Here is a 9799-nt window from a genome sequence, read left to right on the forward strand (position 1 = left end):
GCGACACTTAAACTCTATCCCTCGACCTATGAAAGCTAACACCCCATAAGCTTTCTTAACTACCCTATCCACCTGTGAGGCAACTTTCAGGGATCTGTGGACATGTACTCCGAGATCCCTCTGCTCCTCCACACTACCAAGTATCCTGCCACTTACTTTGTACTCTGCCTTGGAGTTTGTCCTTCCAAAGTGTACCACCTCACACTTCTCCAGGTTGGACTCCATCTGCCACTTCTCAGCCCACTTCTGCATCCTATCAATGTCTCTCTGCAATCTTTGACAATCCTCTACACTATCTACAACACCACCAACCTTTGTGTCATCTGCAGACTTGCCAACCCACCCTTCTACCCCCACATCCAGGTCGTTAATAAAAATCACGAAAAGTAGAGGTCCCAGAACAGATCCTTGTGGGACACCACTAGTCACAATCCTCCAATCTGAAAGTACTCCCTCCACCACCACCCTCTGCCTTCTGCAGGCAAGCCAATTCTGAATCCACCTGGCCAAACTTCCCTGGATCTCATGCCTTCTGACTTTCTGAATAAGCCTACTGTGTGGAACCTTGTCAAATGCCTTACTAAAATCCATATAGATCACATCCACTGCACTACCCTCATCTATATGCCTGGTCACCTCCTCAAAGAACTCTATCAGGCTTGATAAATTAATATAGAGAGAAAAAAGCTGAGTTACATTAAGTATATAACGTCTATTAAATAGTTAAGTTAAAACAAGTACTGCAAAGTAACAGAAATAAAAACGTAGTGAAGTAGTATTGGAAATAAGAATACAACGAGAAGGAATGAAAAAATATTGGCAAGGAAAATCAAAGAAATTCCTAAGATATTTCATGATACATGGAAAGCAAGCGTCAATCTAAAAAAGGATTTGGCTTGTGGGAACAAGAAAAATGTACCCTCCTTTTAGAAGTGAAGGATGTAGGTAAAGTTCATCATGAATATTTAGTATCTGTCTTCAGAAAAGAGGACGAGTGTTGCTGAGGGTGTATTTAAAGAGGACAACTGTTGGTTAGAAGAGTGCAGGGTAAGGAAGGGGTTCAGCAGCTTTCAGAGTGGCTAAATCACCAGAGCCAGATGAAATATATCCCAGGCTATTAAAAGAAGCAACGGAGGAAATTGTGAAGCTCTGATCATTATTATTTGATCCTCTCCAGTGACAGGAGCGGTGCTGTGGGATTTAAGGATTGCTAATGTTGTACTGCTGCTTACAAAGGAAGGAAGAGATACAATAAGGAATTGTTTAAGACCAAAGGTAGGCTACTTATTGGAATTAATTTCAAGGAACAATATAAGTCTTTATTTAGAAAGGAAGAGATTAATCAGCTACAGTCAACATGGATTTGTTAAGTGATGGGCAACACACACAAAATGCTGGAGGAACTCAGCAGGGCAGGCAGCATCTACGGAGAGGAATAAGCAGTCGGTGTTTTGTGCTGAGACCTGATATCAGGCCTGTTTACATTGTTACGTGATGGGCTATCTGACTAACTTGGTTTTATTTTGAGAAGGCAAGAAGGAAGGTTAATGAGGATGGATGCATTTAATGCAATCTATTTCAAAGGTCCAGAGGTTCAAAGGCTCATTTTATTATCAAAGTGTATATGCAGAATGCAACTGTGAGATTCATCTTCTCCAGATAGCCATAAAATACGGAAAACCATAGAAAAAGTTGAAAAAAAGACATCAGTTCCCCCCCTTGCCCTCTAACTGTAATCCCCTCCCTGAGCATGGAAAGAAAAAGATACAACAACTCACAAACCGCAAACCCCCCCAACCCCTTCCTCGCACAAAAACTAATAGATCACCCACATGGAGAAACAACAGCTAGAACATTAAACCCCAAACCCCTAGCCTGCCAGCTGGCAACAAGAATGGACAAGAACATGAAAAAAAATTGGATGCTTGCAGGGACTTCCTAAAGGTCAGAAAAGTTAAAGCCCATGATATCCAGGGCCAGTGGCAAATTGAATCTAAAACTGGCTTTGTCACAGGAAGTAAAGGGGACTGGTTAATGGTTGTTTCCTTGACTGGAAAGCTGATACCAGCAGGGTTCCAAACATCTCCGTCCTCAATTCTTGTTTTTTTTTATTATAAATATTGATGAGCTAGACATAAATATAGGAGATTTGATAAAGAAATCTGCTGAGGAAATAAAAATTGGTCATGTGTTTGACAGCGAGGAAGAAAGATTTAGACTGTAGGAAAATATGGACTAGAACTAAACCTGCAGGATGAGTTGCTGACAGTCCCTAATTTAATGGGTCAGGAGGCTTGATGTGAGGCTATACAGGAGGCAGTTTATGATCCACCGCACCAGAATCCGATCAGGTCTATTATCCCAGCATGTCCTACAAGATCCAAGCCTCTGTGAACCGTGGTGGGAATGGATGAATTTAACCATGCCATCTTGTTGAATACACCCTAGTTGTTGTGGACTATAGCCCTGATGCTGGATTTCAATCTGAAACACTGATGGCTTCTTTCTTCCCACAGATGCTGTGTGACCTCCTTCAGCAAATGGTTTACTGAAGTGATTATTGAACACTTATGGAGCTGCAACATGCACAAAGGTGCTAGAAAATAGACTATTCTGTCTTACCTCTCCTCCTCAGAGCCTTTAGAAATGTTAATGGTCAAAATAATTGAGGCAATTAAAAGCCCCCAGGAAAGGTGATTAAATAACATGCTTTTGCATCTATTTCAGATCAATATCAGAATGGCTTCACTTGAACAGAGAACAGCAGCTGGCCAGTTTGTAATGTTTGTAATACCCACCTAAAGAAGAGAAGATGGCGGCGCGACGCAGCGCGCAGTGGCCACTCCGGAATGAATATCTGTTATTTGTTAAGTAGGATGCCGTGCACAATCCTGATTTGATATGGAGACAGACGTGAGAGCTTGGAGGAATATCTGGTGAAACTTCTGAAATGCCTGTTTTGCTGCCGCTGCTACTGTGCGATCGAGAATCTCTGGAGGGGAAGGCCCTGAATCCTCAGCTTTGCCTGTTGCTTGGCGGCCAGGGCCGGGGTTGAAGCGCTCGGCAGAGATCACAAAATCACAAGATCACAAGACAAAGGAGCAGAAGTAGGCCATTCGGCCCATCAAGTCTGCTCCGCAGCTCCCCCATGAGCTAAACTATTCACCCATCTAGTTCCAATTTCTGGCTTTTTCCCCGTATCCCTTGATACCCTGACCAATTAGATACCTGTCAAGCTCCTCCTTAAACACCCTCAATGATCGGGCCTCCGCTGCTGTATGTGACAACGAATTCCACAAATCCACGACCCTCTGGCTAAAAAAATTTCTACTCATCTATGTTTTAACTGGGTACCCTCTAAATCTAAGACTATGGCCTCTTGTCCTGGACTCATCCACCAAGGGAAACAACCTTTCCACATCTACTCTGTCCAACCCTTTCAACATTCGAAATGTTTCTATGAGATCCCCTCTCATTCTTCTATACTCTAATGAATACAGTCCAAGAGCCGACAAACGTTCCTCATATGTTAGCCCCTGCATTCCAGGAATCATCCTCGTAAATCTTCTCTGAACTCTCTCCAACATCAGTACATCCTTTCTAAGATAGGAGGCCCAAAACTGCACACAGTATTCCAAATGAGGTCTCACAGATGGTGCTCGGTGCTCTGTTTTGGAGGGCTGGTCGGAGGCTCGAAGTTTTCGGACGGACTCAGAGTCCGCTGTGGTCGGGTGCTTCCAGGGTGCTGCATCGGCAGGTTTGCGGTGCTGGAAGCTCATGGCAGGGAGAGTTTTTCTTCCTTCTACCGTTTGCATGAGATGATGGGACTATCGGGACTTCGAGACTTTTTTTTACTGTGCACATGGTCTGTTCTTTATCAAATTACGGTATTGCTTTGCACTATTGTAACTATATGTTATAATTATGTGGTTTTGTCAGTTTTAGTCTTGGTCTGTCGTGTTTCTGTGATATCATACTGGAGGAACATTGTATCATTTTTTAATGCATGCATCACTAAATGACAATAAACGAGGACTGAGTGTCCTCATAATCTAATCTACTCTAAATGTTATCCCATTGAATGCATGGAAAGCTACTGAAACTGTTTTCTACTGAAGTGAAGTGCGATCCCATTGTAACTATTGGAAATTCTTTGACCATCTGGAATATAATTCAAAGACTATGGCCTTGCAACATTAAAAATTGTATCAAACAGTTGCCGTGAATACTGGGCAAGAGAAAGAGGATGGTGAGTAGAGGGTTAGTGTTAGATGAAAGAGGAAGCTGCAATAACAATAGTATACTGTATCCAGTGCTCCCGCTGTGGTCTCCTGTACATCGGTGAGACCGGATGTAGATTGGAAGACCGCTTCACCGAGCACCTATGCTCCATCTGCCAGAAAAAGCAGGAATTTCCTAGTGGCCACCCATTTTAATTCCACTTCCCACTCCCGTTCTGGCATGTCAGTCCATGGCCTCCTCTACTGTAGCGATGAAGCCACACTCAGGTTGGAGGAGCAACACCTTATATTCTCTTTGGGTAGCCTCTGATCTGGTGGCATGATCATTGATTTCTCGAATTTCTGGTATTGCCCCCCCTCCACAGTTCTCCATTCCCATTTCCCCCTCTCACCTTATCTTCCCAGCCCTTTACTTCACCCCTCCCCTCCTCCTGGTTTCACCTCTCACCTTGTGTTTCTCCCTCCCCTCCCCCCACCTTCTAACCCTGACTCCTCACCTTTTACTCTCCAGTCCTGATGAAGAGTCTCGGCCCGAAACATCGACTGTACTCTTTTCCATGGATGCTGCCTGGCCTGCTGAGTTCCTCCAGCAGTTTGTGTGTGTGGCTTGGATTTCCAGCATCTGCAGATTTTCTCTTGTTTGTGAGTATATAGCCAATGCTGCTGGTGGGGTGGGGAAGGGGGGTGTGGCCGGTTGGAGGCAGTAGTTATCTTTAAGGTGAGATCTCTCAGACTTTAGAGCCCTGCAGTCAGGTGGACCTAGTCAGTCACCAGTACGTGGGCCTCTGGACAGGGCAGAGTGCGGCCTGGTCAGTCGCTGGATGTTATGTCCCAGTGGGTTGTTCATGAATTCATCCCCGTGGTTTGCAAGTTTATGGAGCCAGTGCTTGAAGGAAGGATTAGCTTCGGTAGCTCTTTGTTAGTGGAAGACCTAATGGCTTCTTTTCTACTGCCACAGAACATGTAGAACATAGAACAGTACAACAGGCCCTTCAGTCCACAATATTGTGCTACTCCAAGATCAATCTGATCCTTCCCCTCATGTAAGCCTTCATTTTTTTTCTTACATTCACGTGCCTATCTAAGGGACCCTGAAACATCGCTCATGTACCGGCCTCTACCACTGCCCCTGGCAGTGTGTTCCACACACTTAACACTCCTTATGTATAAAACATCTCCCCCATACCTCCCTCGCTTGCCCTAAAATTATGCCCTTTCGTATTGTGCCTTGTGAAAAGGTGCTGGCTGTCCACTCTATCTGTGACTCTTATCGTCAAATGCATCTCTATCAAGTCACCTCTCATTCAGCTCCACTCCAAAGAGAAAAGCCCTATCTCACTCAACCTTTCCTTATAAGGCATGATTTCTAATCCAGATGGCATCCTGGTAGATCTCCTCTTCACCCTCCCCAAAGCTTCCACACTCTTCCTATAATATGGTGACCGGAAGATGAGCACAATATCTAGTCTTTTTTTCAAGTGGAGTCTCAAGACCACGAAATTCCATTGGAATCTGCTGCGTGACAATATAAAGGGCAAGAAGTATGTCTGAACAGCCTGGGAGGAGGACTCAGAGCAGATGCCTGTTCCACAGAAACGTGCAGGTCCTTGCCTCACAATGATTAGGTGATCCAGTGCTGGACCCCCTTCTACAGCAAGAAGGGATGGGACGTTACACATCTAACTCTGTCTTTGTTATCAGCGAAAAGTACATAATGGGTGAAAAAATTGTCCAGCGTCATCATTGCAACCTCTTGTTGGTGGAATAAAGAGGGAGTGAGGAGGGATGGGGGGTGGGGGTGGGGGAGAAGCTGAGGTTTCCTTGCCCCTCCAGGGGGGAAAGGGATGAACACACATTGTGAAAATACGTGATGCATTCCTGAATGATTGCTCCTGGGAGAGGAATATTTCCGTTTATTTAATCCCTGTTCTTGCTGCAATATAAAAAAGTCAATAAAGTTATTAATTTCTGAATTTATGATCAGGGGAAGCTAAATCTTCCCCCGTGGGCCTGCATTAATCCAAAAGGAGGGGGAACGAGGGGCCAAAAGATGAGGAAAAGATCGGCAATCACAGGTAGGAGCGGAGAAAATCACCTTCTAAGCAATTTTTTATTATTGGAAGCCGTGACCTGGGAGTATTTTCTTCCCAGTGCGAGAGGCTCCTTCAGACAGAAGACGTGTTCTGCTGCAGCCCATAATGGCACAGTCGGCGTTCTCTGGTTTACAGCTGAGCTGGTAATCTCTCAGTGGGGTATTTTCAACCCAAACAATGTCTAGACAGGCTGCAGCGAACAGATGAATTAGCAGTGATCACACCGGCCTTGCATCCAGCTTTTGTACGAACCTTTATCACCACACTGATAATTTAAATTAAAGTTCGACAGCATCACTCTTTCATTTTAAAACCTGCTGACCAGCTCTCAGTTGTTGTACTCAGTCCCCACCTTACAATTACTATTTTTACATGGTGATCATGCCGGTGCATTAAAACTTCAAATTCTCCCTGCCTACTGTCAGGAATAAGCTATCTATGTAGGGAGAGATATTGTGCTTCGTCTTCCACTCACTGCTAACCTCAATACATCAGTCAGACTGCATTGGGGTGTCTGGGAGATGACAGCATGTCAAAACAGTGGGCTTTGCCTTTTTGGTTTCATCTGCGGATTTTCTCAAGAGTCCCTATCAGTCTGTTGCCATGACTCATCAGCAGTTCGGAGAACGAAAACTCACAGCGAAGCCTCAGCACTGGAATGGAAGCAAGGAACGTGATGGAAAATGCGCGCGGAACCTCCCTCCCATGCCTGAAAGATTGGTGACCAAAGGTCGTAGTCTTCAGGTGACAGGCACCAGAGGAGACACAGTGAGAGGTGTTAGTTATTGCAGTCTGGAATCAGCTGCTTGGAAGGCGAGGCTGAAAGGTTGCCATTGCAGTAGGTAACTTACTCAAGAGCCAGTGTCCAGAATGATGCAGCTTGGAGTTGGACACACAGTCCGGTTGCTCCTACTACCTTGTCTGTCCACCCTTCCCCTACACCTTACTCCCCCCACACTAGCCCACCCCTTGTCAGGGGATCGCCCAAGTCACATTTACAAGTGAATCTTGCTTCTGTTTGCTACCAGTCCACATCTGTGAAAGAAGCATTCCCTTTCCTTGCACTGCTCCTGAAAAGCAATGCCTTTGACCAGGTGTCTGGTCTGTGGTAGCATCTCCTGTTACGGCTTGTGTACTGTTCCATAAAGGACAGAAGTGGGTTGATGAGGGGTACACTAGTTCACTATGTAAGGCGTTGCCCGGTCACCGACTGAGGATACTAATGCCAATCTCAGTGAGGTGTCAGTAACGCCATCGGTGTCACCCTGGTGTATCGGCGACACTCTTGGATAGTATCCATCACTCTGTGGGGCATTGGTGAATCTGGGTGGGAAGTGGGGGGGTTACCGTATCTCTCTGGGGTATTGGTGAGTATTGGTATAACAGGGGCATTGGTGGGAATTAGTGACTGGTGGGGGGAGATATTGGTATTATTCTGGGGTATTGGTGACCCTGGGGTGGGTATTGGTATCACAGGGGTTTTGGTGGGAACTGGTGACCCAGAGGTGGGCATTGGAATCACTTTGAGGTATTGGTGGGAACTGGTCACCCTGTGGGTGGGTAATAGTATCATTCTGGGGTACTTGTGGGAATTGGTGATCCTGGGGTGGGTATTGGTATTACTCTGGGGTATTGGTTAGTATTGGTCCCCCATGGGTGGGTATTGGTATCACAGGGGTATTGGTGGGAATTGGTGATCCTGGGTGGGTATTGGTGGGAATTGCTGACCCAGAGGTGGGTATTGGTATCACAATGGGGTACTACATTGATTGATTACATTGAATTGATCGCCCTGTGGGTGGGTATTGGTATCACTCTGGGGTATTGGTGGGAATTGGTGACCCTGGGGTGGGTAATAGTATCATTCTGGGGTATTGGTGGGAATTGGTGATCCTGGGATGGGTATTGGTATTACTCTGGGGTATTGGTTAGTATTGGTCCCCCATGGGTGGGTATTGGTATCACAGGGGTATTGGTGGGAACTGGTGACCCTGGGGTGGGTATTGGTATCACTCTGGGGTATTGGTGGGAACTGGTGACCCTGGGGTGGGTATTGGTATCACTCTGGGGTATTGGTGGGAATTGGTGACCATGGGGTGGGTATTGGTATCACCCTGGGGTATTGGTGGGAATTGGTGACCCTGGGGTGGGTATTGGCTAGTATTGGTCCCCCATGGGTGGGTATTGGTATCACAGGGGCATTGGTGACACTGTTGGTGTGTAAAGGTATAATCCTGTCATAGAGATGGTGTGTGTTTGTGAACTGGAGGGAAGGAGTGTTTCAGGATCCCAGCAGCTGGGCTTCTCCACAGTTTGGGGAGTTTGACTTGTCTAAATCTGAGCATTTGCCTTGGCAGCTCAGCCTGTCTAACCCACAGTGTAGAATCTGCAGAAAGGACTCCCATACATCATCCGGGAGTATCTGGAGACCATTCGAGCTCCCATTGATTCAGTGTGAAGCTGATGTTTAACCACACAGAGACCTTCAGCAGTAAAACCTCCCAGACATCTTCACCGCTGGAAACACAGTTCCTGGAATTGATTGCAAGATGACACATGATTTTACTGGCTGTGGCTCCCAGAGGGATGAATCTGCCCCAATCACTGCCAAGTCATTGGCAGCGTTGTGCTGAGTGTGATATATAAGGCAACCTTCAGAACACGAGAAGCAACCTGTCCAGAACACCGTAGAGGAGGACACAGTTCTGAGGAGGCAGATCTTCTTTAGATGCAGAGCTATTCACAGATATCTAGAGAGCCCCATTAACCAATTCTTTTTCAGAACCACAGGTCATTTTAGGAACAGTTTCTTTCCTTCTGCCATCAGATTTCGTTCAACCCATGAACACTACTTTACTGTTCCTCTTTTGCACTATTAATGTATTTTATTGTAGCTTACAGTGTTTTTTATGTCTTGCACTGTACTGCTGCCACAAAGCCACAAATTTCACAACATATGTCAGTGCTAATAAATCTGATTCTGAAGCTTTTTCTATCCCTCCTCATCAAGGACTGTGACACAAACACAGAGATACATGCAAAATGTTGGAAGAGCTCAGCAGCTTCGGTGGAGGGAAAGAAGCGGTCAAAGCTTCAGTACCTGATGAAGGGTCACGGCCCGAACTGTTGACTGTTGATGCTCCTCCGTTGATGCTGCCTGACCTGCTGAGTTTCTCCAGCATTTTGTGCGCGTTGCCTGAGATTTCCAGCACCTGCAGATTCCCTTAGGGCCATGACACAAAGCTGACCCCCAAACAGCTGACCACGCCCAAAATAGTCCCTTCCCCCAGGCCTTACCCCATCAATTCATAACTTTCCACCCACTGTCAAACAATAAAAAGGTGACAGACAATAACGATGCGTAAAAGAGAAAAAAAAATCAGAAGCTTTAAGGAAGCAACAGAAGTGCCAGAGAAACGTTTCCCTTCACAAACTGCTTTGTGCAGCAGCCTTTCTGTCTCTGGT

At 45.8% G+C, this 9799-nt stretch overlaps 1 long non-coding RNA gene across 1 annotated transcript; it reads left to right on the plus strand.

The window, feature by feature from the left end:
* The first annotated feature begins 1057 nt into the window (after positions 1 to 1057).
* On the plus strand, positions 1058 to 3976 carry LOC140208040 (uncharacterized). Its single transcript, XR_011888665.1, has 3 exons — positions 1058 to 1275; positions 2517 to 2593; positions 2728 to 3976. It is a non-coding gene; the product is annotated as an uncharacterized lncRNA (long non-coding RNA).
* Positions 3977 to 9799: the final 5823 nt, after the last annotated feature.

Source organism: Mobula birostris, chromosome 2 (genome assembly GCF_030028105.1).
Source record: "Mobula birostris isolate sMobBir1 chromosome 2, sMobBir1.hap1, whole genome shotgun sequence".
NCBI classification, from domain to species: domain Eukaryota; kingdom Metazoa; phylum Chordata; class Chondrichthyes; order Myliobatiformes; family Myliobatidae; genus Mobula; species Mobula birostris.